Source organism: Pleurodeles waltl, chromosome 12 (genome assembly GCF_031143425.1).
Source record: "Pleurodeles waltl isolate 20211129_DDA chromosome 12, aPleWal1.hap1.20221129, whole genome shotgun sequence".
Classification (NCBI taxonomy): domain Eukaryota; kingdom Metazoa; phylum Chordata; class Amphibia; order Caudata; family Salamandridae; genus Pleurodeles; species Pleurodeles waltl.
In genome coordinates this window covers 502,893,701-502,908,743 of record NC_090451.1, presented here as the reverse complement: position 1 = coordinate 502,908,743, position 15,043 = coordinate 502,893,701, and the positions used below count along the sequence as shown (strand labels likewise).

The 15,043-nt window shown below is 43.1% G+C and overlaps 1 protein-coding gene across 4 annotated transcripts in view; it reads left to right on the top strand.

Annotated features, from left to right (window-relative positions):
- The window catches only part of PRMT7 (protein arginine methyltransferase 7), a 424,549-nt gene that overhangs the window by 780 nt on the left and 408,726 nt on the right, over window positions 1–15,043 (top strand). Inside the window, exon 1 of one of the 4 annotated variants that reach the window (XM_069217246.1) lies at window positions 11,846–11,897. The exons of the other annotated variants lie outside the window; for them this stretch is intronic. The gene's annotated coding sequence lies outside the window, so the exon portion shown is untranslated. Of the gene's footprint in view, window positions 1–11,845; window positions 11,898–15,043 lie in introns of those variants that run through there. 4 annotated transcript variants of the gene reach the window in all.

Genomic DNA, 15,043 nt, shown 5'->3' with positions numbered 1-15,043 from the left:
CTGGCTTTGATTAGCCGTGTTAACGCGTCCCTTTATGGTAATTTATTACACATCAGGACTCTTTCAGGCCAATGAATCTTTTGACCCAGTTGAGAGACACGTTAGGAAGAGATAGCTAATCAATATGTCAATCAATACGTCAATAATGTCATCAGTATTTATCACAACAATACATTTCACTTTAGTCAAAGTCATTAATCAATTCAAAACACTAACATGACCTTGCAGTCATGAATAACCACACCAGTTTAGTAGAATTTTATGAGTTTTATTCCCTATTGGTTACAATTCTAAAAGCAGATGCGTTAATCTCAAAACCAAGAAACATAATAGCATAGTCACAATATGGCAACTCTGATAAGATTTCATCAAAGCAAAAATCACGAACATCAGAACATAACACGGCGTGAACATAGATCAATTTAGCAGAATGTCAATAGCGCGTCGGTTTAACAAAGCATAGATTCAGTCGTTTGTTTATCTGTGTCAGTTTAGTGAACACCTGTCCTAACCACTGATTAGCATTGGCATGTTAGGCTTCATGCAAAACGATTTAGAACACTAATTTGGAAAACATCTAACTATGGTCCCTGTCAAAAGTAAGGAGTTGGTACCTAGAAAGGAAAAGCAAACAGAGAAATCACAATTGTATTGTCATAGTTACCCTCCAAGGTTTAGGTCAGCGCTCAGGTTCAGTCTTCGTCTTCAGGACATCAGACAAAATGCCATCAGTCAGAACTCAGCTCCGGGGCATAAGGGGCACTTCCCTCATAAGAAGGTAAAGTGTAAAATGGGCAATCTAAGGATGAGGATGGTTCTAAGCAAACCAATAAGTCACCAAACAGAGTGACAAAGTTTCTGGATAAAATCAATAGCATTCCCTAACCCACCTAATTGGTTCCCTGTGTCATGAGTTTTTATCCCTTTTTCGTTGTACATTCCCCTAAAATTCTATTGGACATTTGTTATACCCCGCTATCTTTATCCAGTGGGAGAACAAATTATGTCATTAATCTTTCACCCCATATTATTTTACAGACATTTTATTGGTCCTCATAATTGACGTCTTCAGAGGTGGCACGCCCGGTATGATTTCATCCTCTGTAATTCTTTGCACATCTTTTGGTCAGTAACTTAATTGTCTTCACCGGTTTGAATGACCTTGTACATTACATTAATCTACACTGTTGCATTTCGACTAATATTTTCTACAAGCAATGCAGAATTCATGGGAAAGGGTCTAGTATGGTTACATTTCAGCTTCTAGTTTGAAGAAAACAAGAGGTCATGTCCTTTTGCGAGTCAGCACACTGCAAGATAGGAAAAATACATTTAATATGAAAGCTAAGCTTCGGCTCATGCTACCTTAAGGCCTAAAAGGATTTCAGCACAAATTCAATAACGCTATCATTAATAATTAGTATAAAACTTATTCAGTATAACAATTTATAATCATTTTAGTCATCATTATTAGTCCACATATACATTGGTGGCCACTCCCCGTGGTCACATTTCAAGTGTACATTTAAGCAAGATTCACTACATCTGTTTCTATGCAGCATTATCACACATTAGTTCATAAACATTTCATGTTAATATAGATTTTATAAGCTACGCTCTCTCAGCCGTAAAGACGGAAGGTGACTATTTACGCTCTGCAGCAAAAATATTTTGCCGAATTCTATTTTCTCATTTGCCCACTTAAACATTTAACGCCACTTGTACCCCCAAGAGTATCCAGACACCGTTTTGTATTTCTACACACGCAGCATTTTGGTGTGTTTGCTTGGTATTTTTTTTAATTGATTACCATACTCATTTCCTTTAGCTGGAAATACTATCACAGCTTTGCCACAAGAAATGATGAATTAAGTGAAAGGATTCCACGTTTACTAATTACAATGTTGTACACCATACTGGGCATATACCTACATCTTTTCTACTATCCATTTTCCCCATAATGATTAGATTAGAATTGGCTTTAGTACTTTTCAATTTAATCTCGCGTGCAAGTCAACCAGTAGATATTAACAATACCTGCAAAGAAAACCACTGTATCAGCCTGCCCTCGTGCCTATTTTATTAACCTTATGATATGTATCTATGTATAAAATATAGCACACATAGCTTCCAGGCATGCCTTTGATGCCTGTGAGCAAGTATACTGTGGATCAACATTTTGAAGAATGGATGAAGAGAAGCTAACGGACTGGTGCAGCGTGATGTATTGGTGTGATTTTTGTATAAACTCTCTTCGGATGAGGCTTTGCTTGTGGCAGTGGTTCTTTTTTTTCTATAGATGAGGTATATTTCTGTAAATGTATTTTGCTACAAACTTCTCGGATCTTTAAAGTATTTGTGTGGAAGCGCTTTTCTACACATTGAAAAGCGCCCCCAAAGAACCCCACAGACCGCGCCCCTGTTGAACCCATGGCCTGTTTCAGCAGAGGTGGCTCATCACAACCTTAGCCGGTATTACCATTCATTTATTTCTTATTTTCCTACATGGAACTTATCTATGGGCACTCGTATCCATAGATTGTATCTGTAGCTTGCATGCTTAATGTTCAGTTCTCAGGCTCTGTTGTGTCAAATGTTGCATCAGAAAGTTGAAGTCGCAATACGTCCATATTTTTTTTGTCCAGTGGCACAGCTGGGGTGTGTACATTGTTCACATCTTGTCCTAGAGAGCATTGCTGAACATATGCACATTCAGTAAACAGATGCCAGAGCTTGATTTTAAATGGCCAGAGACCTGGCAATGCTTTATGCTGTTTTTGTGTGTGCTGCCTCATTGGATCACAGAAACTTGAATTCTTGTGATGGAGATCCTCTACACCGTGAACCAATACTTTGCACGTGTAGCACTCTGCTGCTTGACAACTCATCATGACTGCTATTGTCCCACAAGTCTGAAACTCACACTGATGCACTCTTCTTATAGTTGATTTTTTTTCTCATAGTTGATTTAGTGGGTGGTGGATGCCTTCTGGGACATTGAATGGCTCAGTGTGATGAAGGTCAATCGTTGCAAAATGCGACGTTCTAGAGGTCATGGGTGCGATTCCTCGCAAAACTGACTAATCCTGCCATTTTCTGAATAAATAAACTTCTGCAGGGAGAGGGAGGTTCTAGACTTTTCCTCTCTTGTTTGTTCAAAGTATAAGAGGCCGAGACCAGATGGACTGGGGACAGAGAGTGTTTGCAGATCTTGGGCATATCCAGGATGCTGGAGTGTGTCATCTTTCCCGTGAGGATAATTGATCTCCCTCTGCTCGATCAATTCTGAGATCTGGCGATCTGATGCTGAATAGGAGGGAGATGAAGCAGTGACGTCCTTTACTCATGGTGATGAATATTTTTTAATTCATTATTTGCTTTGCATTATAATATAGATATGTATATTTGCTGTGTATATTGCAGTGGAGGTGACATGTTTTCATTTAATTGCTGTGACCATTTTTAAGCGTGTGCTTTCAGCATGCTAATCTCCTTTTAGGAACCTTGCGTAGTGAAATAATAAATATCTCCTTTGGACTAAGAAGCGCATTCCAGAGAATTTTGTCAGTGCATGAGTGTTTCAGCTCGGTAATTAGTGAAGCAAAACAGATTGTATGACCACAGTTGTAAAGCCCATTTCTAAGCATCAGGTGGGGTTGGTTTAGTAAGCCTTGTTATGAGGAGAGGAAATCCCTGAAGAAGGCACTAAAGGCACAGCCGAGAGATAAGGCTCATGTGAGCAGAGCGCAACCTAATTATAAATCTGTTTTGAAGGGATGGAAACAGCAGCTTTAGGAGCAGGCCTGGGTATGACTTGGAACATGTGTCGCACACATGTGATGGAGGCTGCGCAGGGTAGTACCAGCCATACAGCACCAGGCCCTGATGCCATTCCCATGGATTTATATAAAAGCTGCCCTCAGCTGTGGGAACCTATATTGCTCACTATTTTAAATGTAGCAGTTAGTGCAGGGATCCCTACTTCCTGGAAATCAGCATGCATTGTCCCCGTTTATAAAAAGGGAAAACGCAGTGATCAAAAATCCTACTGCCCAATCTCACTCCTAGATTCCTCAGTGAAAATTCTGGGGCGAATTGTGTTGAGGCACATTGAAGCTTGGATGACTGAATATGAGTTACTGAGCAGGGTACAGTATGGTTTTAGGGAAGGGCTTGGAACTCAAGAGCAATGTTTAAATTTGCTTATGGCGATTGGTAAATATACGTAGGCAAAGAAGGTTACCCAGTATCTTGCTTTTATGGATCTCAGCTGCGCTTTCGACAAAGTAAATCACAGCAAGTTATGGGATAGGCTAACCCTGATGGGTGTGGAGTCCCAAATTGTGGATTTACTCTACTATCTCCACTAAGGAACAAATGCAACTGTGAGGTGTGGGTTGAAGGGGGAATACACGGAATCCTTTGGGCTCAGCAGGGGTGTTTAGACAAGGGTGTGTTTTGGCCCCCACCCTTTTTCTTTTATATACAAATGGGCTGTATAATTCTTTTAGTGGGAAGATGTTAGGATGTTCCCATAATAAATGGAAAGAGTGTTGTGGTTCTGATCTATGCGGATGACGCGGTTCTTATGGCCCGCACCATGAATAGTCTCCGGGAGGTGGTTAAGGCGTATAGAAACGTTATTTCTGACCTAGACTTAGTGATTAATAGTAGTAAATCACACTTTATGGTTTATGACAAACCTTTGAGTAGGGTGGGTGTGCTGAAGATCAACAACCAATTAAACAGCCATGTACAGGAATTCCCCTATTTAGGGGTAACCTTTGATGATAAGGGAACTTGGAAACCATGTATTTCTAGGTGATGTGTGTGTTTTAATGCCACAGTAGGAGCCACCTTTGAGTTTGCCTCATGAGTGGGTAATAAACCTATAAAGCCCCTGCTTGAAGTGTACAGGCGTAAATGTCTCCAAGTTTTAACGTATGGCGCACCACTCTGGGGCTACTCAGCTAGCAGGGCCCCTATGACAGGAAAATTGCTTTTGTAGAAGGCTGCTAGGTATGGGACAAAACACCTCCATCTTTTCCACACATGTAGAATTGGATTTGGATTTTATAGAGGATGCTATTAAGATTGCTTCCTTTTTGCTATGGATCTCCATCTGGTCAAATGAGTGTGCCTCCTTAAATAGGGAAATCGTGCATGATTGTATGATATGTGACCACGCGTTGGATTTTCCCTGGCTGTCAGACATAAGAGAAGTTGCTATATCCCTTGGTCGCCCAGATATGTTTAATGCCCCAGAGTTTTTAACACGTTCTGATAAACGTAGGGCAAAGGAGAATCTTCTCAATATCTTAGGAGCCAAGAGGAAGGCAGAGGAATTAAGGACGAGATCGGTGAGGGACTTCCTAATGTTAAAAACTTTGGTGTGTCCAGAGATGTATCTCCTGGTGACACAGAATGTTTGGGAAAGGACACTCCTCTTGCGCTTTCGGTTAGGAGTAATCAGAAGCAACCTGTGCTTCCCGATGTAACATTTTGACCCAACCTCTATACAAATCTGTCTGTGTGATGAGGTGTCCCTATATTTTTTTGATCCATTTTACTCTGTTTTGTGATTTTAATTTTTTTTTTTTTTTTTTTGCACCATTCAGGCGCCGATTTTTACTTCCCCTGTTGAGGGAAAGGGGCTTAGTGTAGTATTGCCAGCCTATTTGTGGCTGCGCATGATCTCTGATGTGCTGGTGTGCAGGGATTTGGGGTCCTTTTGAAAGGGAGCCATAACCTGGCGGAATAGTGCAAATTCCTTTTCATCTTATTTATAGGCTTTTATCTATTGAATTGCGCTTGGGAAATGATATTCAGTGATTTTTTTTAATTTTTTGTGATTGCTATATGATATGTATTTATGTGTTTTATGGTTGAAATTGTCTAACTGAATAAAGAGCATATGATGATGAGTAACTACGACATTTTGTCGAATTCGTTTTTGACGAATTTTGGTTTGCGTCGAGGGATGTCCCGTAAAACTGTATTCAAGCCCTGCGACTCCTGTCACCGCATGATGTCAGTGACTGATCCCCACCTCGTGTGCTTCCGGTGTTTGGAGCGCGACCACGACCCAAAGTCGTGCTGCAAGTGTTAGGCCATGAACCCGAAAGCTTTGAGGGAGTGGTCCCTAAAGCTATTGGCGGCCCGACACTTGACTCCGCGTCGTTCCCGGTCCCGTTCAAGAGGAAGGTCAGGAGACCGGTTGCAGAGGCATCACCAATCATCTTCGTCCAAGAAGAAGGCGAAACGGTCTTCGGCTTCTCCCCATCGCTCACACAACGCGACAGGGGAAGAGCGTCGACGCACTAGACCTCCGACTATGGAGCAACAGTCTCGCTCCGCACCTCCCCGACTTTCCGGGAGCCGGTGCTACCCCTGCCCAGCTTAAAGAATTCTGTGAGGCCATGCGACTCATATTTGGGCAGCCTGACCCACCCTCGGTGCCTGTGGGCTCAGGGGAGTTGGTGAGGGCCCCCCTCGGGTTTCAAGTCAACAACTTCAGTGCCAACTCCGGAGGGCACCTCAGGATCAGCTTCCAGATCCGTCCCGACGCCAGTCGTGCCAACGCAACCTTCCCCGGCGTCGGGTCATACGTCAACACTCCCTGTGCCATTTGGGCCCACAATTGACATCGACCCTATACTTATACCCGACGACCCAAAGCTGGACCGATGTTGCTCGACGCTGATTTCGTTTTCCAAGGGCTCTGCTTTGCCCAGGGTTGATCCTGACCCCTATTGCTATGGGTATGGTTATGGGGATAGTGTAGAGGGGTCGCTGGACCCTTTAGAAGACCAGCTTGACACTGACATTGACTGACTGGGTACAGGATTTGGGTGATGCCAGTGGGTTGGACACCTCCCCTGATGCTGCCATGCTTTCTCCCAGTACCGTGGCTACGGAGGAAGGAGCGTCATATGCTATGGTGGTGGGAAGGGCTGCTGAGGTTTTGGACCTCAAGCTTCCTTCTGTGGAGGTCAGGACTAACCTCCTGACCAAAGTGCTTTAGCCTGGGGCCTCCAACTCAGAACCCTTCCTTTCCTTCAATTAAGCACTTGCGGATGTCCTACTGGGGACCTGGTCCAAACCCAGCACAGGGGCTCCTGTGAATAGGACGATTGACTGCCACCATCTGCCTGGGCCGGCTGACCCAAAATTCCTTACCCAACACCCTACGCCTGAGAACCTTGTCATCTGGGCTTCATCATCCTCTGGCACATTTCCTAATGCTCCCCCAGACAGGGGATCAAAAAGACTGGACAGTTTGGGGAAGAAAATGTTTTCTTCTGCCAGTTTAGCGCTGTGGTCCATGAACACCACATGCCTTTTGGGCCGCTGATCCCATACTCTCTGGGATACGGTCATGCACGTGCTGCCTTGAGTTCTGGGGGAGGCCCGAAACGTTCTCTCCCAAGCCTTGATAGATGGGAGAGACGCAGCCAAGTTCATGATACGTTGTGGACTGGATATGACCGACTCACTGGGCACATCGGTTGCATTGATGGTGGTATTGAGATGCCACGCCTGTTTGAGGCGTCTGGCTTTTCGGGGGATGTCTAGCAATCTTTGATGGACATGCCCTGTGATGGCACTCGTCTCTCCAGAGACAAGGCAGACTCCGCGCTTGGGTGCTTTAAGGGTTCCCGGGCTATGGCTAGGTCCCTTGGCCTCTCAGCTGCTCCTCGTCCCCCTCAGTATGCCTTTCTCTCCTTTAGTGGCCACGAAAGGGACACCCAACCGCATTCCTTTCCACAGGACCACGACCCGCACATGCTGTACAGCCCATGCGTGGACACGGGATCCAACCAGCTTGTGGATCAGGGAGACAGCGGGCCGCCCAGTCCACCACCACCCGGTCCTCTGCCTCTAAACCTTCCTACTCCCTTTGGGACATCCGGGACCAGTTGGCAGCAGGATTTGCCATCACGTGTCCCACTGGGAATCTATTGCCAGGGACAGGTGGGTCTTACAGATCGTCCGAAGGGGCTACTCCTCCCCTTCAAGACTTCCCCTCCAGCCATGCCACTATCGTCAGATCAGCTATTGGAGGATCATTTGGCACTTTTCCGTGAGGAGGTCAAGGCTCTCATGGCTAAGGGAGCCATAGAGAGGGTCCCTGTGCCAGAAGTAGGTCATGGTTGCTATTTCCGCTACTTTCTAGTGCCCAAAAAGGACATGGCCTTCACCCTATCCCCGACCTCTGGCCCCTCAATCTCTTCCTCAAAAGGAGAAGTTCAAGATGCTAACACTGGCTCAGGTCCTTTCTGCCCTGGACCCTGGAGACTGGATGGTAGCGTTGGACTTGCAGGATGCCTATTTCCACATTCCCGTCCTGCTGACCTGCAGACGTTACCTATGATTCGTGGTAGGTCACGAGCACTTTCAATTCACTGTGCTCCCCTTTGGCCTTACCAGCGCCCCTCGGGTGTTCACAAAAGTGATGGTAGTGGTTTCAGCTCATCTGCGCAGGTGAGGGGTTCCAGTCTTCCCCTACCTCGATGACTGGCTGTTGAAGGTGGACACGCCCCTGAAAGTAATCTCTCGCCTCTAGACAACAGCAAACATCCTGCATTCGCTGGGGTTTACTATAAACGTGCCGAAGTCACACCTTACTCCCTCTCAGACGCTCCCCTTCATTGTAGCCGTTCTGGACACAGTGCATTTTGTGGCTTATCCTTCCGAAAAGCGAGTCCAGGATATTCAGGCTGTGATACTGATGTTTCAGCATCTATCCTGGATTTTGGTGGAATGTCTGAGGCTGTTGGGCCTCATGGCCTCCTACATCCTGCTGGTCCAACATGCCAGATGGCAAATGCAGGCTATCCAGTGGGACCTGAAGCTTCAGTGGGCGCAGCATCAGGGGACTCTTTCCGACATGGTTCAGATCTTGGAGGGAACTGCGAAAGACCGGCAGTGGTGGTTGTCGAATCCAGATTGGGATCAACGGCAGATCTCTCTCCCTTCCCCAACCAGATCTCACAGTAGTGACAGATGCCCCACTCCTGGTATGGGGCGGCCACAAGGGGGAGGCGGAGATCAGAGGCCTCTGGTGTCCGGCGAAGTCCGGGCTCCACATCTACCCTTTGGAGCTATGGGCGATCTGACTTGCATAGAAAGTATTCCTTCTCTCTCTCTCAAAGGGAAAGTGGTGCAGGTGTTCACCGACAACACCACCACCATGTGATATTGTAACAAGCAGGGCGTAATGGGATTGTGGATCCTTTGTCAAGAGTCTCTCCACCTCTGGACATGGCTGGAATGCCAGGGCATTTCCCTGGTGGTTCAACATCTAGCGGGCTCTCTGAATGTCAGAGCAGACAAACTCAGCTGTCGATGCATAGTCAATCACGAATGGTGTCTCTAACCTGAGGTGACGCAAGGTCTCTTTCAGCAGTGGGGAGAACCTTGGTTAGATCTGTTTGCCTCCAAAGACAACGCGCAATGTCAGCTGTTTTACGCGTTGGAGTTTCCAAAGCGACACTCGCTCTGTGACACTTTTCATCATGAGTAGACCTCAGGCCTCCTGTACACCTTCCCGCCAATACCACTTCTGGCCAGTATACTGAAGATCAGGCAAGACCGGGCCCAAGTAATCTTGGTGGCTACGGACTGGGCACGAAGAGTGTTGTATCCCGAGCTATTGAGCATGGCCATCGATCCTCCGATCAGACTGCCCCTTCGGAAGGATCTTCTATCGTAGCAGCAGGGGACGGTTATCCACCTGAACCTGTCCAGTCTCCGCCTTCTTGCGTGGAGACTGAGCGGCAACAGTTGACTGCTTTTGACCTTCCACCGAAGTCTGTAATGTCATCTTGGCAGCCAGACGTCCCTCCACCAAAATGGTATACACCTGTTGTTGCAAGAAATTTGTGGCATGATGTATCAACAAATCTGTTGATCCCCTCTCTCCACCTCTCTCAGAGGTTCTCCTCTTTATTCTCTCTCTTGCCCAGCAGAGCTCTGCTCTGGGCAACCTCAAGGGATATTTGTCTACCATTTCTCCCTTCTTAAGGCTACCAGACCAACCTCCTCTTTTCAAATCTCCCATTGTTGGGAGGTTTCTTAAAGGCCTCACACATATGTTCCCTCCTGTTCCGTTCATCATGCCCCAGTGGGATTTGAACCTAGTTCTCAAATACCTCTTGTGTGCCCCTTTCGAGCCACTCCACAGCTGTCCTCTAAGACTCTTGACCCTTAAAACAACTTTTTTCGATTGCCATCACCTCTGCTCGCAAAGTGAGTGAGCTTCAAGCTCTTTCTTCGAGCCACCATTCTTAGCAGTGCATCCTGACAAAATGGTGCTTCGTACCACGGCTTCCTTTCTTCCCAAAGTGGTAACACCTTTTCACGTAGGCCAATCTATTACCTTGCCTACATTTTACGCACCTCCACATCCCTCTCATGAGGAAGAGAGACTCCACCATCTGGATCCTAAAAGAACGTTGGCATTCTACCTAGATCGTACCAAAGATTTCTTGGTGGACAATCATCTCTCTGTGGGTTATGTGGGTGCGAACAAATGGAAGGCGGTGCTGAAGCGGACCATCTCGCTATGGGTATTCCTCTGCATCAAGATGTGCTACGCTTTTGTGAAAAAGCAACCCCCTGAGGGTTTGCGCGCTCATTCAACCAGAGCAACTGCTGCTACCACAGTGCTAGCACACGGAGTACCAGTCCTGGATATCTGCCAGGCTGCAACGTGGGCGTCTTTACATACGTTCACCAAGCATTACTGCCTGGACAGTCAGGTCTGCAGAGACGGCTATTTTGGCTGTTCGGTCCTGCAGTACTTTTTGGTGTGATCTTGGTTCGTAGCCCACCACCGATGATGGTATTGCTCGGGTATCTATTCTAAGGTAAGGAATCTGCAAATAGAAGTCTCTATCAGATGTACAAGTTACTTACCTTCAGTAACAATATATCTGGTACAGACATATTCTCGTTGCAGATTCCTTACAGACCTGCACATCCTCCCCGCACTGCAAACTGATTTCTAGGGACAGACTTCCCTTTAAGGGCCCTAGTTTTGGCACACCATTCTCAGTGTTCTTCATGGCTCCGTGCTACTGGTGTGGAAAGTCGTGGAAAGAAACTGACGTCAACGCGCCGGGGTGGCGCCTATATATGACCGCAACGTCATCCTGGCGACCATGATGCCAACGCCGCCCGCGGAGTCGACCGAGGCCACCTAACGGCATGCAGGGGTACACTCGAAAAAAAAAATCTCCAGATTCAGTCTGTTGTCTGGGGGAAATTCTAAGGTAAGGAATCTGCAACTAGAATATTTCTCTACCAGATATATTGTTACCAAAGGTAAGTAACTTTTACTTTAAGGTTGGGCATGCCACCTATTCTGTTCTGTGTTTCTGGACCTATGTCTTTGCTGGGAAATTGTATGGGTTTGTCAGCTCATGTGTTGGGATTCTAGGTATGTGTATATTGCTATGGCATGGTGATTAGTGAACCACTTTAGCAGATTAATGGTATGTCTATTTGAGCACCAAGGTATGGACCAGTGATTACACATTAAGTACTGCTCTTACTCAGATGTTTGCGCAGGATTGTTTAGAGTGTGACTGGGAGCATGTTGCACTGTGTTTGATCCTGTACATCTGGTTGTTTTGGACGTTTCTTTCTCTCACATACATTGTACCTCCTCCCACATTTTTATTTTCAAACATGAGAAAGTCTTAAGAAATGGAAGAAAGTTTTCTTTTTCTTTTTTTTGTTGTTGATTTTGTCAGAGCCAAATGTTGGTGTTGAGTGAAAGAAAGCTTGTCTTTTACATCTGCTATAGGTCAGAAGGCATTTCTATTCGCCCATCTGTGTGGGTCCATTGAAGATTTACATTGAATCGACTTCTCTGATTATTACATTTCATGGTATTTACTCAAAATATTGACTCTAAATATCAAGTAGCAGAAATCTCTGGAAAAAATGTTGTGATAGAAAATATTGTGATGCAGAAATATTGTTGTGAAGAATATTGATGTTTTTTAGGTACGTAATATCGTTTTCTAGAATATCTTTGTTTTTATTATCACTTTCAACCATATAGTTTTTTAATATTTTTTGTGTTTTAGTTCATATATTATTTTTATGAGCTGTTATTGTTTGTATAATTGTTAATCATATTTTTAAATGTAGTTTTGAATTTTAAGTGATTTATAACTTTTAATTGAATTCCTAATAGTAATTTATAGTGCTGTAGTGGGTTGCTAGGTTTGTAGGGGTTTAGGGTGGGAAGTTAAGTATAATTAACAAGTAATTTTTATTTTTAATTTATTATTAATTATTTAATTCATTTATAATTGTGTAAATCGTGCAATTATGGGCCTGATTACAACTTCGGCGGAGGGGGTTAATCTGTCCCAAATGTGACGGATATCCCGCCCGCCGTATTACGAGTCCATTATATCCTGTGGAACTCGTAATATGGCGGGCAGGATATCCGTCACATTTGGGACAGATTATCCCCCTCCGCCAAAGTTGTAATCAGGTCCTATGTTTTTTAACTTGTATATTAGGGGCAGGTTGCTGGGTTTGTAGGGATATAGGGTGGGACGTAAATTAAGTAATTAACAATTATAAATGTATTTTCTAATTTAATTATTAACTAAAACTGTATTCTAGACTTTTAGATATATATTAGGTGTGGGTTGCTGGGTTTGTAGAAGTATAGGATGGGAAGTTTAAGTAATATATTCATTTTGAATTATTTAATTGATTATTAATTATGTAAATTGTGTATTGGTTCTATTTTTAGTTCTATGTTAGGGTTTGCTAGATTTGTAGGGGTATAGGGTGGGAAGTTAGTTAAGTGATTTATTGTCAATTATTTAATTGATTAAAGGTGTGAGCTGCTGGATTTGTAGGGGCATAGGGTGGGAAGTTATTAAAGTTATAATGAATTATTGAATTTATTATTAATTGTGTTATACTTATTTATTTAAGTTATATTTTAAGTGTGGGCTGCTAGGTTTGTGTGGGTATATTGTTGGAAGATAAGTAATACTTTTGTATTGATTATTATTAAATTGTTTAACCATGTAAACAGTTTTTGTATTTTATATATAATTTTTGAGCCAATTATCATTTTCATATTACAAGTTTTATATTTGTTTTTAAATTAATAGTGATATTTAGATATATTTTGTTTAAAGTAAATTAGGTTCCCTACACTTGCATAAAATAGTACATTTTACTCCTCCGAAGTCCAATGTTTTCCTTACTGTTGCACAGACTGGAGTGGAAGTAGTAAATTTAACCCTGCTGAAGACTAATGCTTTCCCTACTGTTGCACATGCTGGAGTGGAAATAGCAAGTTTAACCCCTCCAAAAATCAACGCTTTCCCTACTGTTGCACATACTGGAGTGGAAATAGTAAATGTTACCTCTCTGAAGTCAAATGCTCACCCTACTGATTCACAGACTGGCGTGGGAACAGTAAATTTAATCACTGAAGTCCAACGCTTTCCCTACTGTCCCACAGATTGTAGTGGGAATAATAAAGGTAACCCCTCCAAAATCCAAAGCGCTCTCTAATGTTGCACAGGGTGACATGGGAATAGTAAATCTATTATTGTTAGACTTTCCCTAATATTGTTTAAAAACGTTGATTATTATGTGTTTATTTTTTACTTTTAAGTTTTGTTTGTGCGTCTGTGTGTGTGTGTATATTGCTATGGGAAGAATACTGTTTTTTAAAAAGAGATTTTCCCAAATTACCAGTGTTGTACATTCTTCCCAAGTTTCACAAGAATAGGACCAATCCGCCAGGAAGACCGATAGTATCATCATGTGGTAGCGCATTGGAAAATGTTTCTAAATATGTTGATTATTTTTTGAGAGAATTTGTTGTCAATCTTTCATCTTATGTCCGTGACACTAAGGACTTCCTGGGTAAGCTTAAAGGAATTGTATGGGAAGATGATTTCCTATTACCAACTTTGGATGTCAATTCCCTGTATACTATTATCGACCATGATAAAGGTATTGCAGCCTGTAGACATTTTTTAGATGCTAGATCGTTGAAATATCTGGCACATACTGGAATGATAATAGATATGATAAGGTATTGCTTGATGAATAATTTATTTTTGTTCAACGGGGTCCTTTACCATCAGATTCTTGGGACTGCGATGGGCACTTGCTTTGCTCCCAGTTTTGCGTGCCTCTTTTTAGGCTGGTGGGAAGAGAATATTTTTAAAGATGAAGAAAAATATCCAGAAACTAGTCAGGTAATCTTATGGCTAAGATATATTGATGATCTTTTTATTATTTGGAATGGTTCTGAAGAAGAAGCTACCCATTTTGTTTGTAAATTGAATAACAATGATTTGAATATAAGTTTGACGTATAAAATGAGTAGATCTTCAATTGAATTTTTGGATACCCTTATAAAGATTGATGAACATAAGATTAATACTGAACTCTTTCGCAAGTGCACAGCAGGTAACAGTTTATTACATGCTTCTAGTGACCATCCAGAAAATATAAAATGGAGTATCCCCTATGGAGAATTGTTAAGAGCTAAGAGAGTTAGTAGTACTAATGAAGTTTTTGAAATTGAGCAAAGAGAGATGATCAAGAGATTTAAACAGCGAGGATACCCTGAGTGGGTTATCAAAAAAGCAACCGATAAAATCAAGGGGAAAAAAAAGAACTGATATTTTATTTGATAATACTCCTAAACAAAAGATGGATGACAATGATGGTACTAGACTTATTATGACTTATAATGATGATACAAAACAAATTAAGAATATTATTGCAAAAAATTGGAAGATCCTAAAAAGTGACCCCGTTATTGGGGATTCAGTACAAAATAGACCTCAGATTACGTACAGAAGAGGACGGGGTTTACAGGATATGCTAAGATCCAATGACATTACCACTAGGTCACAACTCAGGCAACATGGTTTACAAGGTTTCTTTCCATGTGGGCATTGCAAAGCATGCCACAATAGTGTTATGCGTAAACAATATGCACTATGTAAACCCGATAAAATCAGGCCAATCAATCAAT